At 45.3% G+C, this 21,576-nt stretch overlaps 1 long non-coding RNA gene across 1 annotated transcript in view; it reads left to right on the top strand.

The window, feature by feature from the left end:
• Positions 1–17,892, top strand: part of LOC147666506 (uncharacterized) — a 93,897-nt gene extending 76,005 nt beyond the window's left edge. Inside the window, exon 5 of the long non-coding RNA XR_015304760.1 lies at positions 16,956–17,892. This is a non-coding gene — a long non-coding RNA (uncharacterized LOC147666506). The remainder of the gene's footprint in view (positions 1–16,955) is intronic.
• The last annotated feature ends 3,684 nt before the right edge of the window (positions 17,893–21,576 follow it).

The raw sequence follows: 21,576 nt of genomic DNA, 5'->3' as shown, positions 1-21,576 counted from the left end.
CAACAGGTCCCCCACTCTTTGGTTCCTCCTTCTAATTTCCAGGTCTGGCCTTTGCCCGCCCCACTTGGCTTCGGGGACGGCCACCTTAGTTTACAGCGGTCGTCCACAGAGGAGCTGCTTTCTCCACTGCGGGGCCCTATGGAGGCGGGTGCAGCCTTTGCTCACGCAGGGTCCACGGCTGTGGGTTTCTGCGCATGGGTGACCCGGTTGCTAATTTCCCGGCAGACCATCTTTTGGAGGTTCTCCACCAGGGCTCTGGTGGGAGGGAGCTATTGCTACCCTTTGAGGGTAAATGTAAATGTAAATGTACATGTATTTATATAGCGTAAATCACCGACCCGGAATCTAGGCACTTGCTTAGGGAACCCGTCCTGGTATTCCCCTGTGAGATAACCCCGGCAGGGTATCCACAAGGTGAAAGCCAGGCATCCCACCGCGAGGGGCCGTTGTGGAGATTAAGCAAGCTATTGCCCAGAGTCGCAGAGTGTGAACCTATGAATCGAGTAGGCACCGGAGCGAGAATTGTCGAGTCCGTGGACATTTTAGGACTCAAGACCCCGCCGAGCTGGGAATTTAACCCTGGTCCCGGGCTGACCTCTGCTTCCAGGTCTGCCTCCTCTAACCAGTGAGCCACCCTTCTCCTGTCGCTCCTCTCTTCCCTGATGGGGACCTGGGAGCGTCCCACCACAGGCGATCCGGTGCCCCAACACCTCCTGCACTGGCACCTTCCAGCGCCACGTGACCCGGCATGTCTTTCCCTCCACCTCTCTGCCTCCAGTCAACTTTTGAGGACTGCTTTTTCCTCCCAGCCGCCACTGTTGTCTCCGCCGTCCCGGGAGGCGCCCCTGGATTCTCGGGGGCGCAACATATTCGCCTCGACCAGCAATGCTTTGCGAGCCCTTATCACCTTATGTGTGTGGCTAGAGCCACCTCTTCTTTGTAGGACTCGGCTGAGTCCTTGGAATGCGCCACTTCACAGGAGACTGTTCAGGTCGACTTACGGAATCATGCGTTGGATGGCCGGGAGCTAGCAGCGTTTATTCTCAGCTCCGCTCTTGACATCTCAGAGGTGCTGGGCCGTGCCATGGCTTTCTCGGTCGCCCTCTGTCCGCATGCTTGGCTTCAGGACGGTGTGTTCCCTGATGTGTTCGGGAGCGGCTGGTTGATCTTCCATTCGATAGCACTCTGTTATTCCATGCCTCGGCAGACTCCGCCATCCAGAGGTTCTTGGCAGGGCTCTGTCCTCCTCCTTCTCCTTCTAATTCTCCTTCTCCTTCTCCTTCTCCTTCTCCTCCTCCTCCTTCTCCCCCTTAGTGACTGCTGAGTTGATCTGGTTCTTGGACCTTCTTTTGGGTAGGTTGCCCTAGCTGTGAGGTATGGCCACTCGAGTCCTCGTTGCCGAGACTGTGGCTTTGTTGGCTGCTGAACTGACCTTTGTTGACTGTGTCTGTTTTTGCTTGAGTTATCCGCACAGAATTGGCCCTGAGATTAGGCCTTCTGTTTTTCTCTTGGGCTGCTTGACAAGCCTTCTGCAGGTTTTTTTCCCCAGTGGCTCTTTCATTTTTTCCTCTGCTGCGGAAGTTTCTTCCAAAGAGGGTTCCCGATGTGGGGTAGTAGTAGCTGTGCGCTTTGCTACGGAGTTCTGGTGGCCTTCGGGTCTCTGCTCTCCACGGCACTTATATATGTTGCTGATGCTTCTTTGGGTCGTGTGCGCGGACCCCTCCTAGTAGTGTGTCCGCGCATTTCCTCGCCTTCATGCTCCTCTCCTGGAGCCTGGGTTGGTTCTGTGTTTCTCCCTCTGTCAGGCATAGCCTGCCCGGTCTTCCTGGGTCCCGGGGCTGTTCTTCCTGATTCCGGCGGCTCATTACTGCCGCCTTCGCTCTGTCTGGTCTGTTGCCTTCCGTCTATGTATCTTTTGAGAGTGTATGATTGGTTCAGATGCTCCCTCCATCACCACCACCTTTTGTACCACTTTGTTCGCCATAAGTTGGCAGGGTATGCTCAGATGTGAGTCCCTTGCTCACTTTGCCACTGGATTCAAGCAAGCCGGGCTGAAGAAGGCTGAAATGCCAGAAACCGGTCCTCGGAAGCTTGTTTCCGGTCCAGGGAAGGCATGGCTTGGCAGTTCTGGCTGGACTGTTCCCATGAGGCAGAGGGTCAGACTGATTTGCATATGGCCATGTCTGAACTGGGGTGGCAGAGTGGGCTCAAGAACAGTGATGGATTAAACACAGATCTGTTGACTGGGTGGGAGTGTTTGATTGGTTCAGATGCTCCGTCCATCACCACCCTCTTTTGTACAACTTTGTTCACCAAAAGTTGGCAGGGTATGCTCAGACGTGAGTCCCTTGCTCACTTTGCCACTGGATTCAAGCAAGCTGGGCTGAAGACGGCTTAAATGCCAGAAACCGGTCCTTGGAAGCTTGTTTCCAATCCAGGGAATTCATGGCTTGGCAGTTCGGGCTGGACTGTTCCCATGAGGCACAGGGGTAGACTGATTTGCATATGGCCATATCTGAACTGGGGTGGCAGAGTGGGATCAAGAACGGTGGTGGATTAAACCCAGATCTGTTGACTGGGTATGACTGTTTGATTGGTTCAGATGCTCCGTCCATCACCACCCCCTTTTGTACCACTGTGTTCACCATAAGTTGGCAGGGTATGCTCAGACGTGAGTCCCTTGCTCACTTTGCCACTGGATTCAAGCAAGCCGGGCTGAAGACGGCTGAAATGCCAGAAACAGGTCCTCGGAAGCTTGATTCCGGTCTTGGGAAGGCATGGCTTGGCATTTCGGGCTGGACTGTTCCCATGAGGCACAGGGTCGGACTGATTTGCATATGGCCATGTCTGAACTGGGGTGGCAGAGTGGGCTCAAGAACGGTGATGGATTAAACCCAGATCTGTTGACTGGGTGTGAGTGTTTGATTGATTCAGATGCTCCGTTAATCACCACCCCTTTTGTACTACTTTGTTCGCCATAAGTTGGCAGGGTATGCTCAGACGTGAGTCCCTTGCTCATTTTGCCACTGGAATCAAGCAAGCCGGGCTGAAGACGGCTGAAATGCCAGAAACCGGTCCTCAGAAGCTTGTTTCCGGTCCAGGGAAGGCATGGCTTTGCATTTTGGCTGGCCTGTTCCCATGAGGCACAGGGTCAGACTGATTTGCATATGGCCATGTCTGAACTGGGGTGGCAGAGTGGGCTCAAGAACGGTGATGGATTAAACCCAGATCTGTTGACTGGGTGTGAGTTTTTGATTGGTTCAGATGCTCCGTTAATCACCACCCCCTTTTGTACCACTTTGTGCGCCATAAGTTGGCAGGGTATGCTCAGACGTGAGTCCCTTGCTCATTTTGCCACTGGAATCAAGCAAGCCGGGCTGAAGATGGCTGAAAGGCCGAAAACCGGTCCTCGTTAGCTTGTTTCCGGTCCAGGGAAGGTATGGCTTGGCATTTCGGGCTGGCCTGTTCCCATGAGGCACAGGGTCAGACTGACTTGCATATGGCCATGTCGGAACTGGGGTTGCAGAGTGGGCTCAAGAACAGTGATGGATTAAACCCAGATCTGTTGACTAGGTGTGAGTGTTTGATTTGTTCAGAGGCTCCGTCCATCACCACCCCCTTTTGTACCACTTTGTTCGCCATAAGTTGGCAGGGTATGCTCAGACGTGAGTCTCTTACTCACTTTGCCACTGGATTCAAGCAAGCCGGGATGAAGACGGCTGGCTGAAATGCCAGAAACCGGTCCTCGGAAACTTGTTTCCGGTCTAGGGAAGGCATGGCTTCGCAGTTCGGGCTGGACTGTTCCCAGGAGGCAAAGGGTCAGACTGATTTGCATATGGCCATATCTGAACTGGGGTGGCAGAGTGGGTTCAAGAACGGTGATGGATTAAACCCAGATCTGTTGACTGGTTGTGAGTGTTTGATTGGTTCAGATGCTCCGTCCATCACCACCCCCTTTTGTACCACTTTGTTCGCCATAAGTTGGCTGGGTATGTTCAGACGTGAGTCCCTTGCTCACTTCGCCACTGGATTCAAGCAAGCCGGGTTAAAGACGGCTGAAAAGCCAGAAACCGGTCCTCGGAAGCTTGTTTCCGGTCCAGGGAAGGCATGGCTTGCTAGTTCGGGCTGGACTGTTCCCATGAGGCACAGGGTCAGACTGATTTGCATATGGCTATGTCTGAACTGGGGTGGCGAGTGGGCTCAAGAACGGTGATGGATTAAACCCAGATCTGTTGACTGGGTGTGAGTGTTTGATTGGTTCAGATGCTCCGTTAATCACCACCCCCTTTTGTACCACTTTGTTCGCCATAAGTTGGCAGGGTATGCTCAGACGTGAGTCCCTTGCTCATTTTGCCACTGGATTCAAGCAAGCCGGGCTGAAGACGGCTGAAATGCAAGAAACCGGTCCTCGGAAGCTTGTTTCCGGTCCAGGGAAGGCATGGCTTGGCATTTCGGACTGGCCTGTTCCCATGAGGCACTGGGTCAGACTGATTTGCATAGGCCATGTCTGAACTGGGGTGGCAGAGTGGGCTCAAGAACGGTGATGGATTAAACCCAGATCTGTTGACTAGGTGTGAGTGTTTGATTGGTTCAGATGCTCCGTCCATCACCATCCCCTTTTGTACCACTTTGTTCGCCATAAGTTGGTAGGGTATGCTCAGACGTGAGTCCCTTGCTCACTTTGCCACTGGATTCAAGCAAGCCGGAATGAAGACGGCTGAAATGCCAGAAACAGGTCCTCGGAAGCTAGTTTCCGGTCCAGGGAAGGCATGGCTTGGCAGTTCGGGCTGGACTGTTCCCATGAGGCACAGGGTCAGACTGATTTGCATATGGCCATGTCTGAACTGGGGTGGCAGAGTGGGCTCAAGAACGGTGATGGATTAAACCCAGATCTGTTGACTGGGTGTGAGTGTTTGATTGGTTCAGATGCTCCGTTAATCACCACCCCCTTTTGTACCACTTTGTTCGCCATAAGTTGGCAGGGTATGCTCAGACGTGAGTCCCTTGCTCATTTTGCCACTGGATTCAAGCAAGCCGGGCTGAAGACGGCTGAAATGCCAGAAACCGGTCCTCGGAAGCTTGTTTCCGGTCTAGAGAAGGCATGGCTTGGCAGTTCGGGCTGGACTGTTTCCATGAGGCACAGGGTCAGACTGATTTGCATATGGCCATGTCTGAACTAGGGTGGCAGAGTGGGCTCAAGAACGGTGATGGATTGAACCCAGATCTGTTGACTGGTTGTGAGTGTTTGATTGGTTCAGATGCTCCGTCCATCGCCACCCCCTTTTGTACCACTTTGTTCGCCAGAAGTTGGCAGGTTATGCTCAGACGTGAGTCCCTTGCTCATTTTGCCACTGGATTCAAGCAAGCCAGGCTGAAGACGGCTGAAATGCCAGAAACCGGTCCTCGGAAGCTTGTTTCCGGTCCAGGGAAGGCATGGCTTGGCATTTCGGGCTGGCCTGTTCCCATGAGGCACAGGGTCAGACTGATTTGCATATGGCCATGTCTGAACTGGGGTGGCAGAGTGGGCTCAAGAACGGTGATGGATTAAACCCAGATCTATTGACTAGGTGTGAGTGTTTGATTAGTTCAGATGCTCCGTCCATCACCACCCCCTTTTGTACCACTTTGTTCACCATGAGTTGGCAGGGTATGCTCAGACGTGAGTCCCTTGCTCACTTTGCCACTGGATTCAAGCAAGCCGGGATGAAGATGGCTGAAATGCCAGAAACCGGTCCTCGGAAGCTTGTTTCCGGTCTAGAGAAGGCATGGCTTGGCAGTTCGGGCTGGACTGTTTCCATGAGGCACAGGGTCAGACTGATTTGCATATGGCCATGTCTAAACTAGGGTGGCAGAGTGGGCTCAAGAACGGTGATGGATTGAACCCAGATCTGTTGACTGGTTGTGAGTGTTTGATTGGTTCAGATGCTCCGTCCATCGCCACCCCCTTTTGTACCACTTTGTTCGCCATAAGTTGGCAGGGTATGCTCAGATGTGAGTCCCTTGCTCACTTTGCCACTGGATTCAAGCAAGCCGGGCTGAAGACGGCTGAAATGCCAGAAACCGGTCCTCAGAAGCTTGTTTCCGGTCCAGTGAAGGCATGGCTTGCTAGTTCGGGCTGGACACTTCCCATGAGGCACAGGGTCAGACTGATTTGCATATGGCCATGTCTGAACTGGGGTGGCAGAGTGGGCTCAAGAACGGTGATGGATTAAACCCAGATATATTGACTGGGTGTGAGTGTTTGATTTGTTCAGATGCTCCGTCCATCACCACCCCCTTTTGTACCACTTTGTTCGCCATAAGTTGGCAGGGTATGCTCAGACGTGAGTCCCTAGCTCACTTTTCCACTGGATTCAAGCAAGCCGGGCTGAAGACGCCTGAAATGCCAGAAACCGGTCCTCGGAAGCTTGTTTCCGGTCCAGGGAAGGCATGGCTTGGCAGTTCGGGCTGGACTGTTCCCATGAGGCACAGGGTCAGACTGATTTGCATATGGCCATGTCTGAACTGGAGTGGCAGAGTGGGCTCAAGAACGGTGATGGATTAAACCCAGATCTGTTGACTGGGTGTGAGTGTTTGATTGGTTCAGATGCTCCGTCCATCACCACCCACTTTTGTACCACTTCCATCTATGGTGGGCTCGCCTTCTTTTTACTTGTTTGCTTGGCCCCTCTAGTTTTTTCTTCTGCCTCTTTCATTGGATCGAAGCTCTGTTGCCTTGTAGGGGCGTAGGGTGCTTCGGCCTCCCTGGCCTTGCCCTTGGTTCCTCTGTTGAGAGTGAACGGGCTTTCTTCTTCTTCTTCTTCTTCTTCTTCTTTCTTCTTTCTTCTTTCTTCTTTCTTCTTCTTTCTTCTTTCTTCTTTCTTCTTTCTTCTTTCTTCTTTCTTCTTTCTTCTTTCTTCTTTCTTCTTTCTTCTTTCTTCTTTCTTCTTTCTTCTTCTTCCCACACTCCTCTTGGGGTCAGTGGTTTTCTGCTTGTGGGGGTTCCCCCCCTTGCCTGGGAGGACGGGGCTCTTCCCCCTGTCCATTGGACTAGTCCCATGTGGGACCCTCTGTTATGTCCAGGCAGGTGGGGTCCTTCCGCAGACCCTCCTTTCCCGTGGATTCGGCTAGGATATTCTACGTTAAGGAATCTGAGGCTAGTAGTCTCTATCAGATGTACGAGTTACTTACCTTCGGTAACGATGTATCTGGTAGGGACGATTCTAGCCGCAGATTCCTTCACGGCACGCCCTTCCTTTCTCTGCTGGCTCCGCATTGTGGCGCGGAAAAGTTCTAGGCACGCCAGGGTGGGACTTATGTGACCTCGCTGGCATCACGTACGCGTTGTCCTTAATTATCTTAGACTTCCAGATTTACTGTGGGCAACTCACAAGTATCCAACTTCTTTTTAACAAGTATTGTAAATGTAGTAAAATTGGCGTTCATTTTAATACCCGATGGTCTAAAAAAACTATTATTGCATGTCTGCAGGTACGAACAACTCTGCCAATGAAGCAGTTTTTTCAAATATCGTTTTCTTTCCGCCATCATTACTACACATATACAACAAAATGCAAAATACTTTCGTCCTATAGGTTGCATAGTCGGCTTAGATGGTCTCAACCAGGGCACTGCATGTTTTAAGCCGGGTAAGTTGCCGAATCGTGCTTTCATAAAGGTGTTTTTGATTTGTAGAAACCATGGTATTTCTAATTATGGTTTGACCTTAAGACTCGTATATTCCTGGACCAACATCCAAGCGTGGGATCTCTTAATAAACAGTTCTTTGTCTTTTAAAAGTGACATTTTTAATTTTTTTTATTTTCAAAAACCTTTATTAAGGAATATCAACATGGCAGACACAATACCCCGTGCAGAACCGCCACGCTCGGTAGCAAGATAAATTACAATACATACTTTGAGTTGCAATTGGGTTACGTTTACAGCAATTCAGTAAAACCAGGAATGTTAAAGTCACAGAACCACAGTCCAGGGCTACAGCCTCCCAAGGGGAAGCATGCATAGAAGCACAATAACAGATGAAAGTCTAAAGCAGCAGGGGTGCAGATGGGGAGGTGGGAGCATTCACTAACCAACACCGGCAGCCGCTGCGGACCCAGGCCCGGCGAGGAGCGCGGGAGAGGTAGTGCCGCTGGGGTGGGAGCGGGAAAAGGAGATAGGCGACCAGGGGGGCCCAAATGTCGACAGGGCTGGACCTGGCAGGCATTAAATCCAAAAACTCAGAGAGGAGTCTGGCATTGAGAGGCATCCTCCAACCAACTCTCGACCCTAGGAGCGGGCCGCCGACCCCAACACATGGCCACCCTACGTCTGGCGAGGACCAAAAGCATCGAAATCAGGTGGCGGGAAGCATCAGGGCAAAACTTAACAAAGCCAAGAATGCACAGGGGAGGGTCTGGGCGCACTGCAGTACCGGTGATGTCAGAGACGGTGGAGCACACCGCCTGCCAGAACTCTGAGACCTTGGGGCAGAGCTAAGCTACATGGGTAAAGTCTGCAGCGGGAGCAGCGCAACGCATACAAGTATCTCCATTGGTGAGCACGAACCGGTGGAGCAGCACTGGGGTGCGATACAGTTTGTGCAAGTACTTGAAGTGGATCAGGCGGAGCCGGTAATTCGGGGACAACTTTTTAGTTTGATTACAACCAGTCGGCCTCCAAAATGTCAATTCCATGGGGTGGGTCCAGAAATGCAAGAAGCTGGCCTGGGCACATAAGGCGTAGATCCGAAAGTCAGGCGCACCCATCCCACCGGCAGGGAGGGTGAGGATATCGTAGGCCGCCCTGGGTTGTTCACCTGCCCAAATAAGCGAAATGACTAGAGAGCCAAGTTTGCGAAAGAAATGAGAGGTGAGGGGGATAGGTATATTCAAGAAGAGATAGAGGAATTTAGACAGGACCACCATTTTTGCTATGGCAATACGGCCAGCCAAGGATAGCGGAAGTCGGCTCTACGAAGGGATTCTCGATTCAAGCCAATCATCAGCCCGCATTAAGTTCGACCTCCACAATTCATCCAAATCTCTACTTAAACAGATGCCCAAATAGCGCATGGGGCCGGATGCCCACACAAATGGAAAGTCCAGTGTGAAGGGAACAGTAGCATCAGTCAGGGGAAATAGGACCGACTTACTCCAGTTTATCTGGATGCCTGAAAACCCGCCAAAATATATGATTTACCGAACCAGATTGCAAAGATTTTCCTGGGGGTGGCGGACATATAGGGTGACGTCATCCGCATACATTGAGACCAGGAGAGAGCGGGAAGGGAAACCAATGCCCCTGTGTGTATGGTGCTGCCGTAGCCTGGCAGCCAGGGACTCCATGGCGATGGCAAAAAGCATGGGCGATAGCGGACACCCCTGGCGAGTGCCACAGGCAATGATGATCGGGTCAGATACCTGACCATTAATGCGGAGACGTGCGGAGGGACTGGTGTAAAGGAGTTTGATATTACGCAGAAAGTGAGCGCTGAACCCCATACGCGGTAGAATGTTGAACAGGAACGGCCACTCCAACGTATCGAACGCCTTGGTGCGTCGAGTAGTGTGGCCACTGCCGGCAAGTTAGGATTAAGTTTGATGCAGGACAGAGAAAATGGTGCGAAGATTATGTGAGGTTGCCCTGCCAGGTATGAAGCCAGATTGATCTGGGAGATTTGGCAAAGATTTTATTATGTATGTTTATTAGGGAAAGAGGAAGGTAGGAGTCACGATGGACGGTAGGAGTCACGACGGTCGGCAGGCTTGTCAGGGTTAAGGAGCAAATTTATCAATGCTTTGTGCAGGGACTGCAGGAATAGCCCGGTGTCGAAAGACTCATTATACATGGCCACCAGATGCGGTTCCAGGATGTCAGCAAACAATTTGTAGAACGAGGCAGGCAGTCCATCCAGGCCAGGGGCCTTGTCGCTAGGTAAGCTGTTGATGTCTGCCAATATTTCTTCCCTGGAAAATGGCTCATCAAGAACTATTCTATGGTAGACTTCGAGCCGGATGAGGGCGAAGGACTCAAAACATTGGTCGAACTCCTCCAGTGGCAAGGGAGTGCCGGTACAATAGAGGTGAGAGTAAAAGTTGAGAAAACGGAATTTAATATCTACCGGAGAGGTGGTCCTGTCCAGGCTCCATCACTGAGAGCAGGTATATAGGAGGCAACGCACAGTGGAGGTAGGAGGTTAGCAAGGGTACGTCCCGGGCAGTCCACCTCCCCAAAGCGGCGCGCTCGACCCTCTCTACCAAGGAAGGACAGTTTACGGCCGGCTTCATCCGAGAATTCGGTATGCTTTTGGCAAAGCAGCGCCAGCGTCTCAGGGCTGTGGCACGCCGCCTGGGCGGCATCAAGCCACGAGTATTTCACTTCCTTATAAGCCTCGGGAGCAATATCGCTTTTATTACTTTTATTAATGGGGTAAAGGTTGGGCCTCCCAAGGAGCTATAAAGTAGGTGAAAAGCCCCTTGTAGACTTTTGGCTCTTCTTCATTTCCATTTTATGGTATGAAAAAGATCCTTTCTCGTCAAACAGTATCCCAAGATATTTATAACATTGAACTTTTTCTAGCTCTCGCTTTTGGTGGTACCATTTGTATTGACTGCCTTTCCGATTCTTGGTACTGACTTCCATTACTTTTGTTTTTGTTTCGTTTATTGTCATTTTGTTCTCAATTGAATACATTGATGTTTTGTTTATTAATTGCTGCCGTACCATCCTTGTTTGGCTTAGCAGGACGACGGCATCGAGTATAATAAGTTTGATATTTGTTTCTCAGCCAGCTTTGGTGAGTCTGCTAACTGTTCATTGCAAGGGTAAAGTCTGATAAAAATAGATTAAATAAATATGGAGCTAAAACACACCCTTGCTTTAGGCCTTGAGTTTTTTAAATTTCCCTCTCAAGCTTTGAGCCATTCCCTAGCCGGACTCTTGTCCAGGTATCAGTATATAACAATTGTATTGCATTCAAAAGGCTGGAGCTAGTGCCATAACGATCCAGTTTCCTCCATAAAATCTGCCTATTTACACAGTCAAAGGCAGCTTTAAAATCAACTAAACATAAATATAATGGCTGTTTTTTGTTTTAAATTTTTCCATTAAAATTCCCAGTGTTAACACATTTGTTGTTGTACCTTGACCGTGTACAAAACCTGATTGGTTTGGTGGAATTAAATGGTTTTCATTAGCCCAATCAATTAACTCCTTAAGTAGAATAGATGCAGCTAATTTAGCTTCGATATCTTGGAGCGTAATTAATCTGTAATTGGAAGGGAGGGACCAGTCCCGACTTTTATATATAGGAGAAATTATAGATCCCTTCCATGCCATGAGGACGGATTGGAGAGCATGAATAAATACTGGTGTTAGATAGCTCGACTAATATGATGCTTTCTCCATATACAACACAGCGGGAATCCCATTTGGGCCCGGGGCACCATTGGATCTCTGATTCTTTATTAATTTATATACTTGTTTTTCTGTTATCTCTACTGAGTTATTATTCTTTTCTCCTCCTATTCTATTTATAGCCCAATCAGGAGAATTCACAGCCATGTTAGGAGTAGGATTCAAATGCACATCTATGAACGATACCCATTCAGATTCAGTTACTGTTGATGAAATAGATTTCCTACTAGATCTACTCAATTTGTTTAATAGAATCCAGAAGCCTCTTGACTTACTCCTTTTGCAAGCATATAGAGCTTTTGCCCACAAATATTGCTTTTTTTGCATTTTGTCCTTCCAGATCATTTTCCTTACTCCTCTATTTATCTTTTTAAGTTTTACTCTGTAAATTAAATTAACTTCGAACTTTTTTTACCGATCTCAGGATTCTGTTACGTCCTTTTTTTAATTGATGGCTTTCAAACGAAATTTTCACCAACGAACATGCTGTGTTTTTTCCTCCACTGACCTTTATTAGCATATTGTTGAGATTGACTGGTAAAGAATCTTTGGTGTTATCTGACCAATAAAGTTTCTTATAGTTTACTGTCGTTATTTCTCCCGGAAGTGACCTATAGTTTTCAAATCTTAGGCCTTTTAGGTTTATTTGTTGATCGTGGTCATTTATATATATTCCCTCTATCCGATAAGACAACATTTTATGAAATAGATTCAATGATGCTGTGGTATAATCTATTCTAGCACTATGATCCCCTGCTTGAAAAGTCCATGCTTTTGGCCAATCTTGAGGAAATCGCCCATTTTGACATCTTAGACCTATGGTTTCTATTTCTTTTACAAGGGTCTTGACGATGTTTTCATTCTTTTGTTCCCTCATACCCATTGTTGATGGAAAAACTTGGAATTGACCATAAGTAATTTTGCCGTTGTATTTCAACATCTCTATCGTAAGACCATAGCATATTCATGTTATAACCACCGGTAATAATAATCTCAGGTTGGGTGTCATTGTCCAATTGCTGCAATATCATAATTATCAAATTGGTCGCCATTGTTCTTCGTAATTATATACGTTGATTACTACAAGAGATGTAATTATATTTTGTTCCTTGTATCGTATTTTGACAATAAGATAATCATTTTGACTTGGGACGTCCATTTCACTTTCCATTTTTAGCTCAGTTGATATAAAAATAGCCAAACCCCCATAAGGTCTGCCATAGTTACTTGTTGTCTTAGCTAATGAGTAATAACCCTATACCCTTCCAATCTAAAAAGAACTAAAGCCCAAGTGTCTTGTAAACAAATGATTTCAAAACAGCACAAAGTAGTTTATTGGTTATTCTGAATCTTTGCTTGAACATCATTTATATTCCACGAACATAATCTGACCCTTTTATTCATAATTGTTGGCCCCCTTAAAGGAACTTCAGATTATAGATGTCAATCCTGCCTGACATTATGGAGGGCTGCTGTTAGCCAACCTAATTTGACAGTGTCAAATAATAGGTCTACTTTTTTTACCTCTAATAATTTTAAAAGATGCCCGTTGGTCATACCTATGTTTTTTTTAATATTGGGTATTTCTTATTATTCTCGGTTCTCATTTGGTTATGATTTTGTAATTTTGTTGAAACAAAAGGGCTAGGATAGGAAGGTTGCAAGGGGGTTGTTATTTTTATTCCCCACTCCTGAAAGAGATTATGTTCTTGCATGATAAGGCTGGCAGCTGTAGAAGATGTCTAAATTACTAATGTTGATTCGCGATTATTATTCTTGATGTGTGGAATTCAATTGATTCTATGTCGGTACATTTAATTTTCTTTAATGAGGGTATTGCATTACACAATTTTAATATGTTTCCACAAGTCAAGATATCATTATTACCACTAGATGTATATTCCGGCGTAGAAATTACCTGCACCACTCCTTTTTGATCTCGGTTATTTTATTTAATTTGTTGCAGCTATTTTCAGCTTGAGCATGCACAATTAACCTTCCATTATGATTATTAACAGTTTGAGACCATGATTGTCGATGTTTATGTAACTGATTTGTTTCGGTTTCGAGATCTTGTGGTAATTTAATATCCTTCCAGATTCTTAACAAATCTCTATTCGTTTCATCCTCTCTGATACTCTCGTTCTTTGCTCTATGTGTTTCCAATTGTGATGGCTTATTCTCCACCTGTTCATTACATTCTTCCACTTGCAGCATTTCTAAGTACTGAATTTTCCCATACTCTATCATTTTTATACTATCAGCTTGCTTGTTTAGGCATTTATTTTTCATAACTGCTTGTACCTCCGATAGATCTTTATTAAATCGAGGGTAAAAGGGTTTTGTTGGAGACATTTGTTTACCCTCACCTTCACAATATGATATTTGGTCATGGTTGTTTGCAGTGTTCAATCTCACTATATCTGATGCATTTGTATTTTTTTTTATACTTTTAGAAGCTTTATTTTTTGCTTTTTGTTGTTGTATTTTTTCCTCTGTCTTTTTGATAGGTAAACTTCCGGAGCTGCGTCTGTCATTGTTTATTGTGTTGAGCATAGATTTATCACTTCTTGATCTTTTGTTTTATCATCTATTTTTTCTTTAACAGTATTGTCTTTACATTTTATTGTATCTTTAGAGGGGCAGTCGGTCACATTCCACATTACGAAAATTCCCTTTTACATTGTCAATTATTGTTTTTAAAATATCCGGAATGGGAGTCAGTTTGTTAATTAGTGAGGCACAACTACACTCTGCATACGTAGATATTGGCTGAGATTGTGCCCTTACTATTAAATTATTTTGTGTTATCTTCTGCTCAGTTCTGGCAACAGAGGATGCCGTAGCGCTCAAGAGATCAATTTGGACCTCCTTTTTGTTGGACTTATATGTTAAAGCTTCCAGAGTTAATTGTGAGGTTTTGAAGAATAAATCCTAAATTGCTCCCACGTTCCCACTTCCTAGTACCGGAGTACCTGGGCTGTGGTGTTGCCCATTTATGAATGAGAGGTCCTTATACTCCTCTTTTTGTGGTTCTTGAAAATCATGTCCCTCGTCACAAGAATTAATGAATTGTGGACTACTATTCAAAACGTCTTTTAGATACGGAGTACTCCAACGCTGCAGAGTTTCTGGGTTGCTGTTATATTCGTCCTTATTAATTTGAGATCCGTTATTTCGTTTACATTTTGGCTGGTCCTGTTTTTTAAATTAATTTATTTTAGACAGAGTAAGATCCGATTTCAGTGGGGTATTGGCTTCCCTTATGATTTTCACCCCACCATTTAGTTCATTTGGAGCTTCTTGCTCACGTTGATTTATTTGTCCCAAATTAGATGGTTCCCCTATCCCGTTAGCTTTTCTGATTTTTACTTGCTCTTCTATTGGCATTGGCTGCCTACTTTGTAGTAAGTGCTGTGTATCTAGTGGAATAGTTAACATTTCTAGGTCCGTTTTTTGACCCCAATGGTTGACTTGGTCCTTAGTTGAATTTGACATTCATTCGACTTCAGCTTCAGACTCAGGGTGGCCTGGTTCACTTACTCCTTGCTTAGGGGATATAATATTTGTTCTACTAAGTGGTTTAATTGGAGTTTGAAGATCACATGGGTTAGTTAGCAATGTTAGCATAGCACCAGTTGGATCTTTCATAAAATCAAACTTTGATGGCGACTTTCCTAGTTTCTCAAATGTATGGACCTTAGATGATTTAAAGGACTATATGTCACCTGCCTGTTTTATTTTAAACGTATCTAGTATTAGTGTGTGTTGTATTTTTCTTTTCCTTTTGCTAGGAGGGAAAGGTGGCCGCTCCTTTCCTGACCTCATAATACACCCTCTAAGGTGAAGAAGTCTTGCTTCTTTCAGAGAATCAAACGGGCCAGTGACAAGACCAAAGGGTGCTTTGATAGGACAAAAACACCACCAAACACCTCCAAGGGCAAACACCCCCAAAGCACACCTCGGTGCAGAATCTGCCGATACTGCTGGTTACTTAATTGATTAATTAACCGATTAATTAAATACCGGGCTCTGGGTAGGGCTGTAGTCTAGGCATGCAAAGTAATTCAGGGGTCGAGGGGTGCTTCAAGAGGGTCAAAGTCTACTGTCACTTTCCCCTTTGCATAATTTCTCAGATTTTGTATTACAGACTTATTACAGACTCCAATGGCTCAGCGACTTACGGACCGATCAACCTTAGCTACCCGCCACACTCCACACACCTCTTGCCACTTGTCACTCACCACTCACTGTTCATTGCTTGTTGGTTGCTATTCATCGCAGACAAGAGTACAAGGGAGAATGCTGGCAATCGTTCAGGAGCAAGAGCGGGATCCAGAGCCAGTCCCACTACAGACGGCAGATGTAGGCACTTCCCTCCACTCCTCCGCTCAGCTCTGCTCTGCTCTGCTCAATGCTTAGTAAATACGTAAAATCAGGCATCAGGCCAAGCCTCCTCTGTGCCCTCTGTGCTCCTCTGTTCTCCTCTGTGCCCTGCTGCAGCCGCCGCACCAGCAGCACCGCAGGCCAAGGCTCCTTCGACCCCTGCAGCAGCCGCCGCACCAGCAGCACTAGCAGCGCCTTAGCACCGTGGTGCTGGCAGCGGCCGTTCCTGCCCCCACAGCAGATCTGTAGATCTTAAAGCGCCCGTATAACAGGACTCGGGTGAAGCGGGAGAAACCTTCGGGAGCAGGAACTGGTCACATAACAAACCCGGGCAGTCATCCCAGGCTGCACTCCGCTTGCTCGTCAACTCCTCCTCGGCTCGGCCCCTCTGCTCTAATCGATACGCTCTGCACTCAATGCCGAATCACAGGCCGATAACGACTTTGAACACCAACAGAGGGAAGAATTGTATGTGTAAATGTAAATGTATTTGAGCTTATATTGGCTGCTTCTGCTGCACCCAGAGTCTTATGCGTCTTTGCAGTCTAATTTTTCTGTCTGGAAAAAATTGAGTCCTGGTTTTTCTGCACCCAGTAAGTCCAGGTGCAGAAAAACCTAACCACTGATAATCAGGTGGAATAAAATGAACACATGAAAGTACGCCTTAATTTCATTGCCCTTGATTCATACTCTGGACCATAGTTGAGGGATTGGTCTAGGCATAGTCCTCGCAGCACACAATGGATTTGCTTGAGGCAGAGGCCAAAACTCAAAAGTCAGGAAACCAGATACAAGTAGGTGGTAACTCCGGGCAGGGGAAAACACCTGTTGTCCATGGACTAGTAATTCCCATCCCAGAAATCTACATTACAAATTAATTAATAGTATATATTTTTATATATCTGTTTGGTGCCAGTCCATATGACTTTAATATCTGCCTTTGGGATTCTATGTTACAACTCCATAGGGTACATGTATCCTTTGTGAGCTTAATAAAATGTTGAAAATTCTACAAATCCTCACTCCTACATCCAAGTACTCTCAGGCTACCATTCTACACTCTGCTCTGTCTGAAAAACAGCACAACATTTTCAAAATTCTGCATTGATTTGGCTTGTAAATTATATTTTTGGAAATGTACATGTATTAACTAATTAATTTTAATACTATAGGTGATTGAAATTACGGACGAAGAAAGCAAGATTTAGCACTAAGCAACTGAATGTCAGTGCCATAAGAAGGATTATTTTGAAAAACTGAAGGACATCCAGCATTCTCCGTTTAAACAATTTCGAAAAATCTAGGTGTGGCAGGGAAAGTACTATACCTGTAAGTGAAGTCTCTAATTTTGCATTTCATTAACCCAGAGCAAAGCCATATCTGTGCACAAGGCATCAGAAATAATGTAGAAAGACCACTTCAGCATCCTCATCTGAAATATTATCAGAAAGACAAATTGCATCAGCATAACAGAATAAGGTTCATCTAAAGCATCATGTAATTCCAGAGAGGAAGCACACACTGCATAAAAGAAAGTTATAACAAAAGGTATCTTCTGCATACCATCAAAGAAAAGTCGCTGAAAGAAGACTCTGAAGCTGACACGTTAACAAGCTAAAGATTGGAAAATCACCTTTGTTCAACAACCATTTTTAACCAGTTACGCAGGGGTTTGAGACTATCTGCCTCTGGATAGAACACCAAGACCCACACTGCTCACTCTTGGGACAACCTTAAACATTCACCACTTTATTGTGTTCATGACCATCTCATATTGTTTCCTTTTTATTGTGTACTGTTCTGTAATTCTATGTAAATCGCCTCAACATTATCTGTTGTGCAGGAGTGATATGTAAAACTGTTAAATATAAAAATGAATTAGATGAGCACCGTTGCGCTAGCTAATGTAAATAAATCCTCGTCTTCAGAACTACAATCCTTAACCTTACACCAAACACAGAACGGGTAAAAGGAACTGTTGTTCTGCGACTGATGAGCCACAATATTACTGTGCATGTTCTAACGCCCTCAGTCACTGCCATTACACCAGTGCAAAAAGGTACTTATCAGTTTAATCATTAAATATCAAACCAACACCTTATTACTGCATTGCTAAGAACCTATACAAATAGATTGGAGAAAAACTTCAGTCACAATTTAAGTTGCTGCCGGAGAGGCTATTACCTAAAGACTATTATCTGCTAGAACAATTTCAACAGGTGTTACAGTCCTGCTTCCAGACATGTTTTGCTCAATTCAAGTGTTAAGAAGATTACACACAATTTATTTTAGAGATAAATGCTGAGCATTATCTAAACAAGCCCGACTCTAAAATCAGGTTCACTCTTACTGTGGCATATAAGCAAGAGAAAACTAAATGTAGAGATATTAACTCTAGGAATACACCTTATAAAACACGGACTGTGAGAACAAATTCAGTGTTCAAACCCGCCTCAATCGAGGCAAAATAACTGAAGTTGGGGAAAAAAGTTACTTGTGACAAAAAAGATACAGCCATAAATCTTATCTCTCAGAATTTGACAGAATGCACACTGGGGAAAACCACTTTCAGTGCAAAGTATGCCAAAAAAGTTTCAGGCGTAAATCTTATCTCACTGAGCATATGAGAATCCACACTGGGGTAAACCACTCTCCGTGCAAAGTATGCAAAAAAAGTTTCAGGCGCAAATCTTATCTCACTGAGCATATGAGAATCCACACTGGGGAAAAACCTTATCAGTGCTCTGAGTGCCAGAAAAGGTTTAGTATCAAAGCGAGTCTATATCTACATGAATTAACCCACTCTGTGGAAAAACCTTACCAGTGCGCTGAATGCCAAAAAAGTTTCAACCGTAAATCTTATTTCACTGAACATATGAGAATACATTCTGGGGAAAACCCTTATCAGTGCTCTGAATGCCAGGAAAGGTTTTGTAACAAACAAAGTCTTTCTCGACATGTAATAACCCACTCTGGCGAAAAACCTTACCAGTGCTCTGAATGCCAGAAATCTTTCATTTACAAAACCAATCTTACTAAGCATATAAAAACCCACACTGGGGATAAACCTTACCAGTGCTCTGAATGCCAGAAATGTTTCAGTCAAAAATCCAGTCTCACTCAGCATAGAAGAACCCACACTGGGGATAAACCTTTTCAGTGCTCTGAATGCCAGAAATGTTTCAGTTGCAAAGGCAAACTCACTGTACATACAAGAATCCACACTGGGGAAAAACCTTATCAGTGCTCTGAATGCCAGGAAAGGTTTGGTAACAAAGAAAGTCTTTCTCGACATGCAATAACCCACACTGGGGAAAAACCTTATCAGTGCTCTGAATGCCAGAAATGTTTCAGAGACAAACAAAGTCTTTCTCGACATACAGTAACCCACACTGGGGAAAAACCTTATCAGTGCACTGAATGCCACAAATGTTTCAGTGAAAAAATCTATCTCACTCGGCATACAAGCACCCACACTGGGGAAAAACCTTATCAGTGCTCTGAATGCCAGAAATGTTTCCGTGAAAAAAGCAGTCTCACTAAGCACATAAAAACCCACACTGGGGAAAAACCTTATCTGTGCTCTGAATGCCAGAAATGTTTCAGTGAAAAATTCCATCTCACGCAGCATATAAGAACCCACACTGGGGAAAACCCTCATCGGTGCTCTGAATGCCAGAAATGTTTCAGTGGCAAAAGAAGTCTTTCTCGACATACAAAAACCCACACTGGGGAAAAACCTTATCAGTGCTCTGAATGCCAGAAGTGTTTCAGTGAAAAAAGGAGTCTCACACTGCATATAAGAACCCACAGTGGGGAAAAACCTTATCAGTGCTCCGAATGCCAGAGATGTTTCATTGACAAAATGAGACTCGCTAAACATACAAGGACCCACACTTGGTTTAAACTTTATCAGTGCACTGAATGCGAAAAATGTTTCAGTGAAAAAAGCAGTCTCACTCAGCATATAAGAACCCACACTGGGGAAAACCCTTTTCAGTGCTCTGAATGCCACAAATGTTTCAGTCAAAAAAACAGTCTCAATCATCATATAAGAACCCACACTGGGGAAAAACCTTTTCAGTGCTCTGAATGCCACAAATGTTTCAGTCAAAAAATCAGTCTCACTCAGCATATAAGAACCCACACTGGGGAAAAACCTTATCAGTGCTCCGAATGCCAGAAATCTTTCATTTCCAAAAAGAGTCTCACTCATCATATAAGAACCCACACTGGGGAAAAACCTTTTCAATGCTCCGAATGCCAAAAATGTTTCCGTGCAAAAAGCAGTCTCACTAAGCATATAAGAATCCACACTGGGGAAAAACCTTATCAGTGCTCCGAATGCCAAAAATGTTTCAGCCAAAAATGCAATCTCACTGAGCATGTGAGAATCCACACTGGAGAAAAAAATGTATCAGTGCTCTAAATGTCAGAAAAGATTCAGAGGTAGAGATGGTTACAAGCGCCATAAGAAAACACACCATCAAAAATAATTCTGTTCTCCAAATGCCAGAAAAGCATCAATTTTAAACTCAATCTCACTCTACATGAGCAGACGCACACAGGGGAAAAACATTACCAACGCTGTGAATGCCTGAAATTCCTATTTGATAGGCACAGCCTCACTAACCATAAGCGACTCCATACTGATGAAAACCTTATGAGTGCTCTGAATGCCAGAAGAGCTGCAGAGAAAAACGCTATCTCACCATGAGAAACTCCACACTGGAGAAAATCCTTATGCCATAAAAGCTTGAATCTGAAAGACAGTGTTATGCTTCATGAGAGATCCCACTCTGGGGAAAAACCTTATGAGTGCTCGAAATGCAAGCAAAGTTTTGGTTACAAATTACTTTTCACTTGACATGAGCGAACTCACACGGGGGAATAAAGCCTTTGGTGTGTTCTGAATGTCAGATAAGGTTTAGTCTTGAATACAATGTAATTTCACATGAGAATTCACACTGGACTAAAGCCTTATACAGGAGGGGAAAGCCAGAAACGTTTTACTGAAAAAGGAGATCTCACTAAACATGAAAAATGCATCCACATGAGGTGAAAAGTAAGGCGTATCTTGAGTTGCAGAAAAGCTTCTAACAACCTGACTTTACATGAGAGAGCACATATTGTAGTTGCGATAGGATTCATCAAGAAACTCTTGCAGGATAACTTAGGCTGCCCATATGCAACCTCCAAAGAAATGTCAGGCCTGGAAATATTTTTAATTGCAACAGAATCCACAATTTGAGTATCTGAAAGTTACAAAACTCTCAAGGTCTTTACTTTACACAGAGAAGTGTTAGTGCTTGCAAAAATCAACTAATTGCCCAAAAAATCACAATAATAATGTCTTAAATTTTACTCCACCCAAAAGGTTTCTATTCACCCTTGTTTCTTATAATATGACTGATATCTATATTTTCATGATACAATTAAGCATATGCGGAGTTCCTCAATGAAGAACTCCTCCGCACAGTGACAAAAAAACTCTGGCGGTCTACGCGGAGTTCCGCGAGCAGCGGAGTGCGTAAGGGTCATGCCGTTTGTGGTGATTTTGATATCCTGGTGTTTGTCCCGCCCTGTAAAAATAATCGCGAAAGGCACCATGTGCAGTGCAAGAGGGTGCAGCTGCTTCTACTTGAGCGGCAGCTTTGTCAATGCAAAGGAAGTTTTCTCAACGCGAGTGGTTGTGACCTGCCGCGACCACTCGCATTGAGAAATCCGACGACCCGCTTTGAGAAATCGCCCAAGGAGGTTGATTTTGCTCGCCAATTAGACTATGGCGAGCGC

Source organism: Lissotriton vulgaris, unplaced genomic scaffold, assembly GCF_964263255.1.
Source record: "Lissotriton vulgaris unplaced genomic scaffold, aLisVul1.2 SCAFFOLD_2699, whole genome shotgun sequence".
NCBI lineage: Eukaryota > Metazoa > Chordata > Amphibia > Caudata > Salamandridae > Lissotriton > Lissotriton vulgaris.
This window is presented reverse-complemented; position numbering and strand designations above follow the sequence as displayed.